Source organism: Mesoplodon bidens, assembly GCF_964165515.1.
Source record: "Mesoplodon bidens genome assembly, chromosome: 6".
Taxonomy (NCBI): domain Eukaryota; kingdom Metazoa; phylum Chordata; class Mammalia; order Artiodactyla; family Ziphiidae; genus Mesoplodon; species Mesoplodon bidens.
The window spans coordinates 117,448,707-117,462,214 of NC_138162.1; the positions used below are offsets into that span (position 1 = coordinate 117,448,707).

The following is a 13,508-nucleotide window of genomic DNA, read 5'->3' on the forward strand; positions in this document are numbered from 1 at the left end:
CTCCACTGGGATCACCTCCTCAAGTAAACTGGGCTTCAGAATTCTAAACGTTAGCCTTTACCCTTAAAAGCTTTCCTCCTGAACCTGCGTAATCAGCGTTCTCAATTTGACTTTGCCAGGTTTGTCATCTGTGCAGAAGCTGCTGGAAAACCCTACAGTTGCCCTGGGTGCACAATTCCAAGTGTCACAATCCCCCTGCACTCGGAGGGGAGGCCCCAAGGGCTGGAAAGAGAAACCAGCCAGAGCCTGAAGGCCCCGGTCCTCCTGTAACTGCACCTTCGGGAAGTCACAACCAAGTGCACGCTTTATACTTTTTCAATCTGTCCAGCGGAGGGGTCAGGACACCTGCCCTGAAAAAGGCCCTGGACCGGCAAAGGCCCCGAATTGTTAAATGAACGAGAGCTTGGCCCGGGTCTCACACTCTCGACCTTGATATGCCTGTGAAGGGTGAACACTCGGGCTTTTCTAAACCTTGAAGCATAAAAATAACTCCAAGTAACTTTTCCATCCTTTGTACCCTGGAGCAAGGATGCCGACCTGGTAGAGGAGAGCCTGGCCGGCGGTGGAGGTTACTGAGTGTCCACAGTGGCTGCTGAGCGGTTCTGAGGGGAAACAGTGCAGTTCTGTACGTCTGCAAACTGACGACTCCCGCTGGCTGTGCACGAAGAGGGGCCAAGGATGCCTGGACTTGGACAACTTCCGTCTCATCCCCGGACGATGTTGGTGCCTTTCAGAGAGATCCGCAGGCTTAGGTACCACTCTCTCTCGCAAATAAAAGCTCCGCTTTGGAGAGGCAACGTCCAGCCCCTCGTCCCGTCCTGGGCATCCTGCCCTCACCTGCAGGGACAGGCTTACAGGTGCTGGTGTGGACAGTGTGTGCTCAAACCTTCTGCTATGTGACACAACCTCGTGAGACGGAGGGCACCTGTTTTCGTTTTCTCTCTTAATAAGTGCCTCAAATAGATCTTTCTAGAGATCCGCACGTCACTTTATACAAACACGTCCATTTATAGTTAGGAAGACAAGGAGAAAATGAGGCTTTACCAAGAAAAACCACACATTCTTCCAACTCCAGCTATCAATCAGTTCACCTGTGGTTTTACTGGGATATGCTTTGCTTCAACGCTCTTTCACTGGGCAGGTTTTCCAGACCTTAACTTAGTCAAGGGACAGGTCTTGACGTCACCTTCAAACAGAGTCAAGCTTCCTCGCTGTCTGTCCTCCCGTGCGGCAGAGCCACCTCCCCCAGGGCTTGCACCGTGGTGATCGTCCCCTCAGCTGTCCCCACTCTGACCTCTCAGAACATCACACGTGGGGTCCATCTGCCTCCTGCTCGCCTCTCTTTGGTCCGACACCCGAGCTGCCTTGCCCTCAGGGCCGCTCTACTTCCTGCCCGCTGCCCGGCAGGACCCTGGACGCAATCCCCCCGCCTCCCCCCTTCAAGACCATCAACGCCAAGGGCAGTCAAGTCCACGTTCTAACCCCAGTAAAGGGTGAATCCAACCCCTTCAATCAGTTCCTTTGCCACCAGCTTAGTTGAGACCAATGTCCATTTCCTGCATGATTCTAACCATCCCAGTGGTTCTCCTGTCTCCCAGCTGACCACCTACACCTGCCGCAGGAGGACGCCAAGCAACCAGCAGAGAGAAAACAGAAGCAGAAGGTGTCCCTGTTGTCCTCAACCGAGGCACCATGCGGAGCAGTGAGGTCTGATTTAGGTCGCCGCCGGAGCACAGAAGAGCACACGATATAAGAGTTGTTTCATGGTCTAAGACTCGGGCTCAACGTTGCAGAGACGAGACGAGCTCAGGAAGTAACTCGCCATCGATGGAACCGCCGTTTTAGGGACTCTACGTGCCAGAGCACCTCAGCAGAGGGGGCGACTACTGTGATGACCAGGGTGGAGAGAAGACGTCTGGTGACATTTCCGGGTCAGCGTGCAGGAGGCTGACCGCAGTCGTTCAGCAAACGCCGACCACCGTCTACCAAGCGCAGGGTGTTCCTCCACGTAAGGGACACGAAGGAGACTAGCAGACGGCTCTCTCCTTGGGAGGTGAAGGGGATGGTGGGGTTCTGGGGTCCAGGATGCAGGAATGTCATCAGAACCCGACCTCAGGCAGACCCTGAGGGCACCTTCCACCAGCCAGGTGAGTGTCGCACCTCCTCTCCTCAAGCGCCCAGCCCCACCAAGGTGACGACCTACTTCCTAGTTCACTGAAAAAACAGGAAGCCCTCACTGCTGCGTCCATCCACACCTGATCCCTGGCCTGCGGACCCCGCCTTCTTTCCAGAACCGCAGAAGAGCCTCTGCCGTGCCCCGACCCCAGCCTGTCCTTCCGTCTCTCCTGACCTTTGATGGGCAAGGTGAAGCCCTTCGTCCACGTTCCTGCGTGCGTCCCCAGGCACCCGCTGGGGCATTTACAGGGACGCACGAAGGTGGTCCACATGCCAACAGCAGCCGCTACAAAACGCGAGGGCTCGCCTGGAGGACGGATGCTGTGACGCTCCGCCTGAGCACAGCCGCTCCTGGGCCCGGGCTCTTTCCCGCTGGGCTGACCCCAGCCTCACTGCTGTTCCTTCTTCCTGGCTCTGTTTCCCCCAGCACAGGACTACGTGAAGCCCTGGATATTTAGTTTGCTTCTTTACGGTGTGTCTCCCATCACTACAAGACAAGCTGCACGAGGGCAGGGCTTTTTGCCTATTTGTCCATTTGGGTCCCTACTTTATTCCCAGAGTCCAGCCAGCGGCCAGGCCACGGGGCTTGTTCAACAACAGCTGTCCAGCCCTGCCGTTTCAGAGCTGTGTGGCTCTGGGCACATTCTTACCCTCCCGAAATCTCACTCGCATCCTTTTTAAGATGGGGGTGCTGATGGTACTTACTACATGGGGCTGGGGTGACGGTTAGACGACGTAAAGTGTGTTAAACGTTTTAGCACATTTCCTGGTAGGAGGTAACTGCTCTAGGGTATTCATCATATCGTTATTCAGGATATCGTAAGGATACATCAGCGTCTAAGTTGACCTGAAGTGTGTCCGGCCCCCAGGAGGTATCTGTTTGGGAATTTAGTGCACTGGCATCAAAAAGAAAAACAAAATGCCTGGAAGTCTGCTTTCTTGCTATTATTCAAGATTCCATTTAAAACCAACCCTGACCTGAAAAACACTGAACGGACGACTCACAGGGCTGATGCTCAGGTTCTAGAGTAAAGATGATGTGGAGTAATTTGATGAGGAAGTCACGTCAACCCGCAGGCAGCCCACGTCCACCGGCCGTCAGAGCAGGTTCCCCGGCCTGGCTGACGGACTGCGGGCCTCACCTCGGCCCTGTCCCCCGTGTCCTTCCCCCTCTGGTGCCAGCTACCGCTGTCCCCACCCCCCAGCTCTCTGGTTCCAGGCTGGGGGGTCTCTGTTAGCACGGGGGCAGTATGAAAGGAAACGCATCTCTGTGCACCTTTATCTTCCCTTTAGGGTTTACATGGAAAAGACAAGGGGGGGGTCCTTCTTCCCACCGTTGGTGGGATTAAAAGTCATTTAAAAAAAATAAAAATCAAGTTGGAGCTCTGAGTGCATTTTCCCGCAAAACCACGTTATATCTAATGGCTCCCGTCGATGGTGCTATGAATAGAAGCAGGATACGCTGACCTGTCCTAGAACCAACCACAAACTGACACGGTTTCAGTGACAGGGCATGTTCAGAGTTCCCAGCAAAGGATTTACAAACGCACATTCAAAATCCAGCCCAGGGCTTCCCTGGTGGCGCAGTGGTTGAGAGTCCGCCTGCCGATGCAGGGGACACGGGTTCGTGCCCCGGTCTGGGAAGATCCCACATGCCGCAGAGCGGCTAGGCCCGTGAGCCATGGCTGCTGAGCCTGCGCATCCGGAGCCTGTGCTCTGCAAGGGGAGAGGCCACAACAGTGAGAGGCCCGCCTACCGCAAAAAAAAAAAAAAAAAAAAAAAAAAAAAAAAAAAAAAAAAAAAAAAATCCAGCCCAGGTGAAAGCGGAGGGTGCTGACCCTCAGGGGCTCTGGCAGTTTCACAAAGGCAGCACACGTGTCATGAAGCGGGGGATGATGCCTATGAGTCTCATGCACGGTGGTCCAGTGCTACTTCCTTCCAACGTGGATGGGCACCTGGTCCCTGTTCTCTGATACCAGGAAACGTGGTAGAGAATGCTGCATGCCCTGCAGGGTCTGGAGAGTGACAGCTGCTTAACCAAGGTTCCTTCCTCCCTCCCTGCCCACTGGTGAGACTTCTGTGTCTATTCTTCTTACTTGGTTTTGTCTTTTTTTAAAATTAATTAATTAATTAATTAAGTTATGGCTGCGTTGGGTCTTCGTTGCTGCGCGCGGGCTTTCTCTAGTTGCGGCGAGCGGGGGCTACTCTTCGTTGCGGTGCGCGGCCTTCTCATTGCGGTGGCTTCTCTTGTTGTGGACCATGGGCTCTAGGTGCACAGGCTTCAGTAGTTGTGGTGCACGGGCTCAGTAGTTGTGGCTTGCGGGCTCTAGAGAGCAGGCGCAGTAGTTGTGGCGCACGGGCTTAGTTGCTCCACGGCATGTGGGATCTTCCTGGACCAGGGCTCGAACCCGTGTCCCCTGCGTTGGCAGACGGATTCTTAACCACTGCGCCACCAGGGAAGCCCCCTGTCTGTTTTCTTATGAGTCTATTTCTAACACTTCTATATGGAAAAAAATTGCAAAGTTTTGCCAAAAATCCAAAAAATGGTCATTTGCTCATTTCTTCTGGCTGCATTTTGCCTGCAAATGGCAGCTTCTCCCTTAGGAGGAAATCTTTTCCATCAAGGAAGCCTTTCCGCCTTCCAAAAGCCCAGGGCAAGATGGAAACCAGCATCGTTGCTTCCTGCAGGGGGAAGCTCTGGCAGCTGTTCGCCCTGCCCTCCGTGGAAGGACTCAGAGCTGCATGAACCAACCACCCGAATTCTCAGCCTGCCTTCCGGTCCTTGTGGTCCAAACACACAAGTAAGAGAGGCTCACCTAACCGGAACTGCTCGCGTCACCCATCATGGTTGTCCCTAAAGCACACGAGCAGCAAGCAGCGACTGCTCAAGGTGAAAGGCACCTTTAGGGGTCAGTGGGGCTGGGCCGAAAACTGCCCAGGGCACTGGCTTCAGGGGGCGTTTCTCCTTCCTGACCCCTCAGGCCCTCCTTCCTTCGGCTGTACCTCCCCACCCTCCCTACAAGGCTGGGCTAGCTCTAGCCAGTCATACAGTCTCCTTGGAGGAAGCCTTTCTCATCCAGCATCGCTAATTCTTCATCCTTCGACACAATCTGATACAGAGCTTCCCAGCAAAACCACCCCCGTGAGCGAGTGCAACCTCGCTTTTGCAGAGCAACCCGAGAGGCGGAAAGGGGACGGCCCGAGGACCTCACTCGACCTCCTAGCACCCTGTGTCTCAGAAGAACATTTGCGGAGCTACTGTGTGTGAACGCAAGAACGCGTTCACAGGAGAGTGCAGGGCTCGTCAACTTATTTTTTTGGTGTCTACCTCCCCCATTTACTTGAAGAAGAGAGTCATTTTGCCAAATAAGAAACCGTATAGGCATTTTGAGAAACACAGTGAACTTCCGTCACCTGATGTTTATCTGGATCTTCTGAAACAATTGCTGAAAAAGCACATCACATGTTGATATGAAATTGTTTACAGGGAAATGTACGCAAAAGAGAAAGCAATGTCTAACACATATTTTTACTGTTCCCAGTGACTGTGAAAAAAAATCCGGAAAGTGGGGGAAGAAAAGCAACAGTGGTTTGGACGATCAACAGCTGCGTAACCAAATTAACAAGTTCCTTTTGAAATAATGACTCCAGCACCTTGAGCAGTATGGACTCCTTGATAAGTTCCAGGAAATACTTTATACTTCAGTAATAATGAGTGATTTCAAAGATAGTAGAGTATAAGATTTACTACAGTCTAGGGAAAATATTTTGGGGAAAAAAAGCAACTATGCTCAAAAGTAGTATAAAGATTACAGCTCTTGAGAAAACAACACAGTAAAGTTTTTTAAAGATCAACTGCAAGGCAATGCAGTAGGTGGCATTCAACTCTTACTAAAAAGTTTTCAAAGTCAACGAAAACCCAGAGCCCACAAGCCTATAATGAAGCACCCCAGGGCTCCTATAACCAGGACACCAACCTCTTGTTTTCCAAGTCAGTGTCCTCACCTGGGAACACACTGGGTGTGCAGTTGTTACACCATTTCAAGCATGCAGGCTACTGGACCACACCAGCTGTCAGAATGTTATGATTCACGGGTTTCACAGCCACAGAAAACAAAGCTGTGTGACTGTCGACCACCGACCCCGAACTCTTCACCCAGGGCACCAAGTGTTCACACAGCCAAAAAGACGGTTAGGATGCTGGCGAGCTGGATTATTCGCTGTACGTGCCTAGTTTCTTAGTAACGGATGTGGTGTGGGCACCTGGCAACCCAGCCCAGTCCTTATTCAAAACACAAAAACTAGAATTAGTGTCAGATAAATCGTATTTTATATAAAATAAATAGAAGAAATAAAAAACAAGGCTTAGCGATTAGTTGGAAAGTGTGTTGATTATATATTGATTATATACCTCTTGCCTATTTTTGATACACCCACTGTTAAGGGTGGACTAACCACGTGACTTCCTCTCTCTTCAGGTCGGACTCCGGACTCTTCCAATCGCTCCAAGGCACGGGGACCCCTACTCTTACCCGCAACAACGCAAACCCACGTGAACAGACCAGGGAAAAAATAAAATTCACTCAAACCTCTCATCACTAAGTCAAAGTCCCCCAGCTCTTGAAAGAAAAAGAGTCCTCTTCCGTTGGGGATGGAGGAAGACCACACGAAGCGGCCACCTCTGCACTGTGAGCTCAGAAACATTCCCTACCCCACTCCCCGATGACCCCGGCCAGTTCTTCCTCAGACAGCGGCAGTACTGCGACGGGACCCCTCACAACACCAACCAAGAAAATGTCCTCCAGGGCAGAGCTGGGCAGCTTCCGAGGCCGCCGGGACCGCTGCTGAGCCTGGGGGGGAGGGGGGCGGGGCGCTGGGGGCGGCATCCCGAGGGCAGGTCACCCGGGAACCGAGCCTTCCCGCCTCCCAGTCGAGGGTCTGTCCACTCGGCCCCGCCCTGGGGCCGCAGGGCACACGCAGCTCGGGCTGGCTCGGCTCCCGGGGACCGGGGTCGGATGAGCTCCGCGCGCAGGGAGCCCCCGGCCGCCGCACTCCGCGCCCCGGAGACCCGCGCGCTCGCCGCCCCGAAGGAAACCAGACCCGGGCGGCGGGACCGCAGCCGCGGGGGGCGCGGCCCGAGGGTCGCCAGCTCCGCGCCCCGGCCACCCGGCCTCGCCGCTCCCCCAGGCCGGCGCCCCCCCCGCCTCCGTGCGCGGAGAGCACCAGCGCCCCGCAGAGAGAAGGGTGCGGGGGTGCGGGGCTGGGGAGGGACGGACCCCTCACCACACCCCGCCGGCGGCAGGAGGAGGTCACCGCCCGCCCCCTCCCCGCCAGCTCTGCCGGCCGTGGTCCGGGGCAGCCTAGCCTCTCCGGCCCCCGCACGGCCCGAGGCGCCCGAACCCCTCTGGAGCCAAGCTCTCTGCGCCGCTCTCCGACCGCAGGGCCGGGAGGGCTCCGTCAGGGGCCGCGGCGGGCGGGAACGCGGGGCTGCTGCCCGCCGGCCCCCTTTTCCTCCCCTACCCCCCCCCAACGCCGCCCTACCTGCCGTCCGGCCGTGCCCCGCCGCTCCGGGACCCCCAACGTGCCGGGAGGACCCGCCGTGGACCGCGCGCCAGACCGGACGCCTCGGCGACTCTAGAGGCCTGACGCCCCGCCCGCGCGCCAGAGCAATGAGTCCACGGGGCCGCGAGGGCGGGGAGGGGGCGGGGCGGCATGGGCCGAGGGGGGGAGGGGAGGGGAGGGGAGAGGAGGGGAGAAGGGGGAGGGGAGGGGAGAAGGGGGAGGGGAGGGGAGAAGGGGGAGGGGAGGGGAGAAGCGGGCTGCCCGGCAGGTTGGCGGCGCGCCTGTCCGTCCCCACCTCCCGGGTAGCAGCCCCCGCCCCGGGCAGCACCTGGACGAACGGGCTTTCCCGGAATTTCCAGGAGGGATGGATAACGGGAAAGAGTTTAACTTTTTTTCGAGGCCAGTAGGGATGTGGGCTGCATGTCGGGTGATTTGCCCCAGGTTTTGAGTCTTCTCGTTTCTGGACTAAGAAGGAAGGTCCAGGACCTCTGCTCCAGGGCAGCATTCCAGCGGGATGGAGTGAAACCCGGCGGAGGCGGGGGCGGCCCGGGAAGAAGGGGCTGCGGGCGTCGGGCTGGGCCGGTGGGTCGGAGCCCATCTCCTGCGCACCATCAGGTACCATCAGGAAGACTGCGCAGCACTTAAACCCCAAAGCATACAGACCGTGTGGAACGCTTCTTTCTTGTTTAAGGAAGAGAGAGGATAATGTCTAGATTTCCATGAACAGTTTACTCTGTTCCGCTCATCGATGAGTAACTGAATTGCGGGGCCCTGAGGGGACGAAGCGCAGCCGTTCTGGTTCAGCAACCGTGCCTGTCCTGTGCGCTTCTGCCGTAAACTTCCAGAGGCCCTGAGTCACTCGTTTTCAACTACGACGCGGAAGTTTCTATAGAACTGTTTACAAGAAGGAAATGGACTCATTAATTCCACAATTAATTTCTTATGTAAAGTGTGTGAGTGGGCTTAACCCTAAGTCCAGGTCAGCGACTTCTCCTTTCACTAACCCAGCTCAGGACGCCCCTGGCCCCGCACATCCCCTACAGCTGGGTGAGCAGTTATTTCTGGCCTGTTCCTCCTACACTGCGTACTCCTTGACCATCAAGTCCATATCTCCTCTGCACACCACGAACTGTCACGAACGTGAATGGGTGAGTGCTAATAGATCGCATATACTGAACACCCATGGTTGTGTCCAGCCCTTTCTGTAAAATGGTCACCAAGAAAACGCCAGTAGATGCCATCTAGGTTTGAATGCCAGTGGCCACGGTAACTAGTCTAGTAATTCTATCCCTGTCTTCAGTATTAATATCGAACAATCGGGTTTCTGGGTTCACAGCCCTGAGACAGAGACTCTACATCTCTCTCCCTCCCAGAAATAGTGTTAATCATTTTTAGATTAAAAATGATGTCTGTGAAATACTCAAGCAGTAAACCCAAAGAGGATGGTTCCCTGTGATTCAACCCTCAGAGATAAACATTGTTAACAGCCTGCAGTATCCTCTTCCAGACTTTTCTGTTTGTGCATTTCAACACACATATTCAACACACAGATTAGATCATCATTTCCATATGATTCTGTGACTAGCAGGCTCAGTGGCCATGGCTTACGGGCCCAGCCACTCCGCAGCATGTGGGATCTTCCCGGAGCGGGGCACAAACCCGCATCCCCTGCATCAGCAGGCGGACTCTCAACCACAGCGCCACCAGGGAAGCCCTAAACTACTTCTTTTTTAACCTACAATATACTGTAGTCATCTTTCCAGGTCTACTACAAGGCATTATTCTCTTTTCAATTTCTGCAAGGAACAGGGGTAAAAAGCTCAGTACGTCACTGTTTAACTTTGCTTTTCTTTCAATTTTTGGTGTGCTCACTCCAGGGCAAATGGCCATTAGGGCTGCAAGAATGACATCAGTGGTGCACTGCAGGGTTTTCCAGAAGGCTGCACTTGACATTCTGAACGGGGAGTTAGGACTTGGTGGTCTGTGCCATTAACTGTGGAAGTCTGTAGTTTTAAAATTTTTTCATAGCAATGGGATTAATGTGATGAATTTTAAAGCTACAGTTCTTAAGTGTTGTGATTTTATGATTTAGGAGTCCGTTCTCAACGTAAGCGCAGAAAGAATGAAATGGATAAGGCTGAGGGACCAGCACCACAAGCTTGGGAGAGTCTGTAGGAGGAACTGGACCCACAGGGTTGGTGAACTACCAGGAAACATCCAGTTCCTCTCCTCTCCAGAGGCAGCAAGGAAGGATGACCCAGAGATCCACCATCACTGCCTTACTGCTACTCTAGGAGCCCAGAAATGTGAAGCAGTTTCTACTTCTCACAGGTCAGATCCGGGAGGATTTCAGAACTGGTGCAAAACACTGAGTCTTTTAATGCTTTCAACTTTTAAAGATTTTAAGCGTGCAGTGGGGGAGGCGTGGGTACATCTTATATATCACTTTGGCAAGTCCAAGCTTTGTGACAACTGTTATCAGTACTGATAGGAATCCTGCCAAGCTTGAGAGAGAACATGCATCCCCTTGTGTACTCCGAAGATCCTGAGCAGCAACCTTCTCCTTAGATTTTCTCCTCTCTCTCTCCCTGAGCTAAAACTTAGAGCTCTGTGGCTTTAGGGCAACAGGAAGGGGTGGAGAACACACCTGCATCCACTCATACCCCCAGGGGCTGCACTCCGGGACTCCCACTGGCCCCCGGGAGCAAATGGCAGAATCTCCTCTAAGGTTCCTGTCTCCAGGGTCACTTTTGCACACTGGGGCTCAAACACCTAATGGCTTCAAACGTGCAAATTTAATCTGAGATGAAGTAATTTGCTCAGTTGTCTAAGTGTTTGCGGAGGAGGGTGGAATGGGTGAAGTTAATCCTTCAAATCATTCCTTGTTTCTCCTTTTCACATTCTCAGGAAAAGAATGAAGCTCAGGGTGGTTAAAAACTAAAACAGCAGCAAAAGATGGCTCAAAACAAATGGTATTCACTGAACAAACAAGATCCTGGCAGGGAAGCCAGCCACAGAGATCTGGCGGCTGGCAGGTAGCACACGGCCCCCACCTCAAACATGCTCGGCATCGGTGACAATATTTTATAAAGCGGATACGATGAGCAAATCAAATCCATGCCTTCTCACCAAATGTCCCCTAGAAAAACTACCACCACAAGTCACAGCGCCCAACCACGCTTTTCTAACATGTAAAGCCAAAATCTACATTTTCCTTCCTTTTATTTACAGGTAGCCGTAAAAGAACATTAGTATATCTTCAGGCATTTTGCTTAAAATAATATTTTAATGAAAAGTACCAAAACCTTGAGACTTTCTCAGAAGATTCTTGGCCAATGGGCTGGCACGTATTTCCGCCGAGTGATCGATGGTGAATATAACAGATGTTCTGATAGCAATTCAGCATAAGGGTCTATTTCCACTCACTTCTGGTGCTTTGATATTATTTTTAAAAACCTGTTGACTTAGCTCTTGCTGTATTTTTAAAAGGTACAAGATCTTGTCTCAGTGGCCCATTTCTTCAGTTGTAGAGATTACTTTTGCAAGGAATCCCAACCCCATTCAGCAAACAAGAACAGACTAGGAAAACAGTAGAGCAGTGACTGATTTTACCTGATACTGGTTCCAGCTAATATTATTTTTCAGAAAATGTTTCTGAGAGGAGAATGCTTAAGATCACCTTTCATTCTACTCATGTTTAAAATGAGCACCTTCAAGAAGTCTTGGACCACTTTGAATTTGCACTCTTTGTAGTTAATTGCAGCATTTTTAAAGAAACATATCTGTTTCCGTATCAACAACTACCAAATTACTTTAACGAAAGTGCGAAATCTTTAAAAACGTGGGTCTTCTCAGGAGGCTAAGCCCCGTGCACTATCTGACCATGAATGTGGACTCCTGCGGGAGAAGGAAAGGGCAAACCTCCAAGGACAATTCATACTTTCAACATAAAAACAGAGTGTGTATCCCACTGGCCAAGATAACTTTCTGGCTCTTTGGTTTGTACATAACTTTTTATTAAGGGCAGGGCGAAAGGCCAAGGGGAAAACAAAGGGGATTGTTTGTACTTGTGTAAAAGTGACTAGAGCCCAGTGGACGTAAAATACTAAGTGAGAGGGAACATGGTCCCCAGAAGGGCTGCAGTCATGGAGGTTAAAAAAAGATGGTGGGGCTTCCCTGGTGGCACAGTGGTTGAGAATCTGCCTGCTAATGCAGGGGACACAGGTTCGAGCCCTGGTCTAGGAAGATCCCACATGCCGCGGAGCAACTAAGCCCGTGAGCCACAGCTACTGAGCCTGCGCATCTGGAGCCTGTGCTCCACAACAAGAGAGGCCGCGACAGTGAGAGGCCTGCGCACCGCGATGAAGAGTGGCCCCCGCTCCCCGCAACTAGAGAAAGCCCTCGCACAGAAACGAAGACCCAATACAGTCAAAAATAAAATAAATAAATTTATAAAAAAAAAAAAAAAAAAAAAAAAAAAAAAAAAGATGGTGAAGTTGTAAACAAAAGAACAGATTGAGTTTGCCAGAGCAAACCAGGCCTTGAACCTGCAAAGGACTCCAGGGGAATCACAGATTCAGACCAGCGGGGGCCTGAGGAAGGATGCCTGAAAAGGCTGGGCTCTGGAGACAAGACGGCCCGGGTCCATCCAAGGCTGTTGCCATGACCTTGAACTCACAGAGCTCCTGTGTTCTCATCTGTAAAGTGGAGGAAAGGCATTTCCCTTGGCCTGCCTAAAAGAAGATAAATGAGATGCTGCCTGGGCAACCATAACACAGGGCTCAGTACATGGTGGGTGGCCTTGGTTTTCTTGCCCCTTTAATGTGTATGTTTATATTCTTACAGTATCTAAGGAATTTTTTTTTTTTTTTTTTTTTACGAAACACAGTACTTAGTTAGAAGCAGAGTAAAAAGTAATAATCTGACGTGATGCTGGTCATTTCACACACATTCTCCCATTTTATATGCCTGTACAACCCACGGGAGGTATGGCTGTTACCATCACGCCCCCTTCTCGGAGGGCAGTGCCCACAGAGAGGTTAGTAACCTGCCCAAGGACACAGAGCAGGTCAGGGGAGAAGCAACAGCATAAACTGTGGAGTCCAGAACCCAAACTCCAGGGATTCTTAACTTTGGAGTGAAAAGTACATACATATGGAAAGTCCCTTAACAACCTTGGGACACTAAGACCTCCATTAGCGAATGCTTGTTCTCACCAAGCTTCACTGTGCACAGGAACGTCTGCTTGACTGGAAATAGTTCAGGCAGCTCTAAACATGTCCTGCTTCACCCACAGAAGGATCTGACTCACTACTGAGTCTCCTCTTCCAAATCAAATGAGTTATGCTGGCTCCGATGGAATCACCACAGATTCCACATGGATGACTGAAAAGGCAGAGTGAAAAGTAGGCTTTTGCCTTTTTCTGTGACTCCCGAGTGAATGAGGAAATACTGCTATGAGCTGGCTTGTCAGTTTGACTCTATCCTGCATAAGGAAAACCTTCAGCTGAGTCCTATAAATGTAGTCACTGATAACACACACATAGGCCATAAGGTCACATTTTATATTAATCGCAGTGGCAGTTCATGAAGTTATGGGTGAGATTTCTCTTAATACCGTTACCTCTGGTGACACCCTAACAAGGAATCTTGTGTTGCTTTTTGTGCAGATTCCTTTGGATGCTTTGAAAACCTGCAGACCAGCCATCTTTCAACTGTTGCTCCCAGAAATACAGGATGTCAAACGACCTGGTGACGGATCTGCTATGGGT

General features: G+C 51.9%; 1 protein-coding gene across 3 annotated transcripts in view; it reads right to left on the minus strand.

Annotated features, from left to right (window-relative positions):
- Nucleotides 1-13,508, minus strand: part of PALLD (palladin, cytoskeletal associated protein) — a gene marked incomplete at its 5' end in the record, with an annotated part of 388,664 nt that overhangs the window by 73,722 nt on the left and 301,434 nt on the right. The window contains one exon of one of the 3 annotated variants that reach the window (XM_081237213.1): nucleotides 7,717-7,799. The exons of 1 other annotated variant lie outside the window; for it this stretch is intronic. Of the gene's footprint in view, nucleotides 1-6,317; nucleotides 6,482-7,716; nucleotides 7,800-13,508 lie in introns of those variants that run through there. One more of the 3 variants, XM_081237214.1, reaches the window with a different exon arrangement.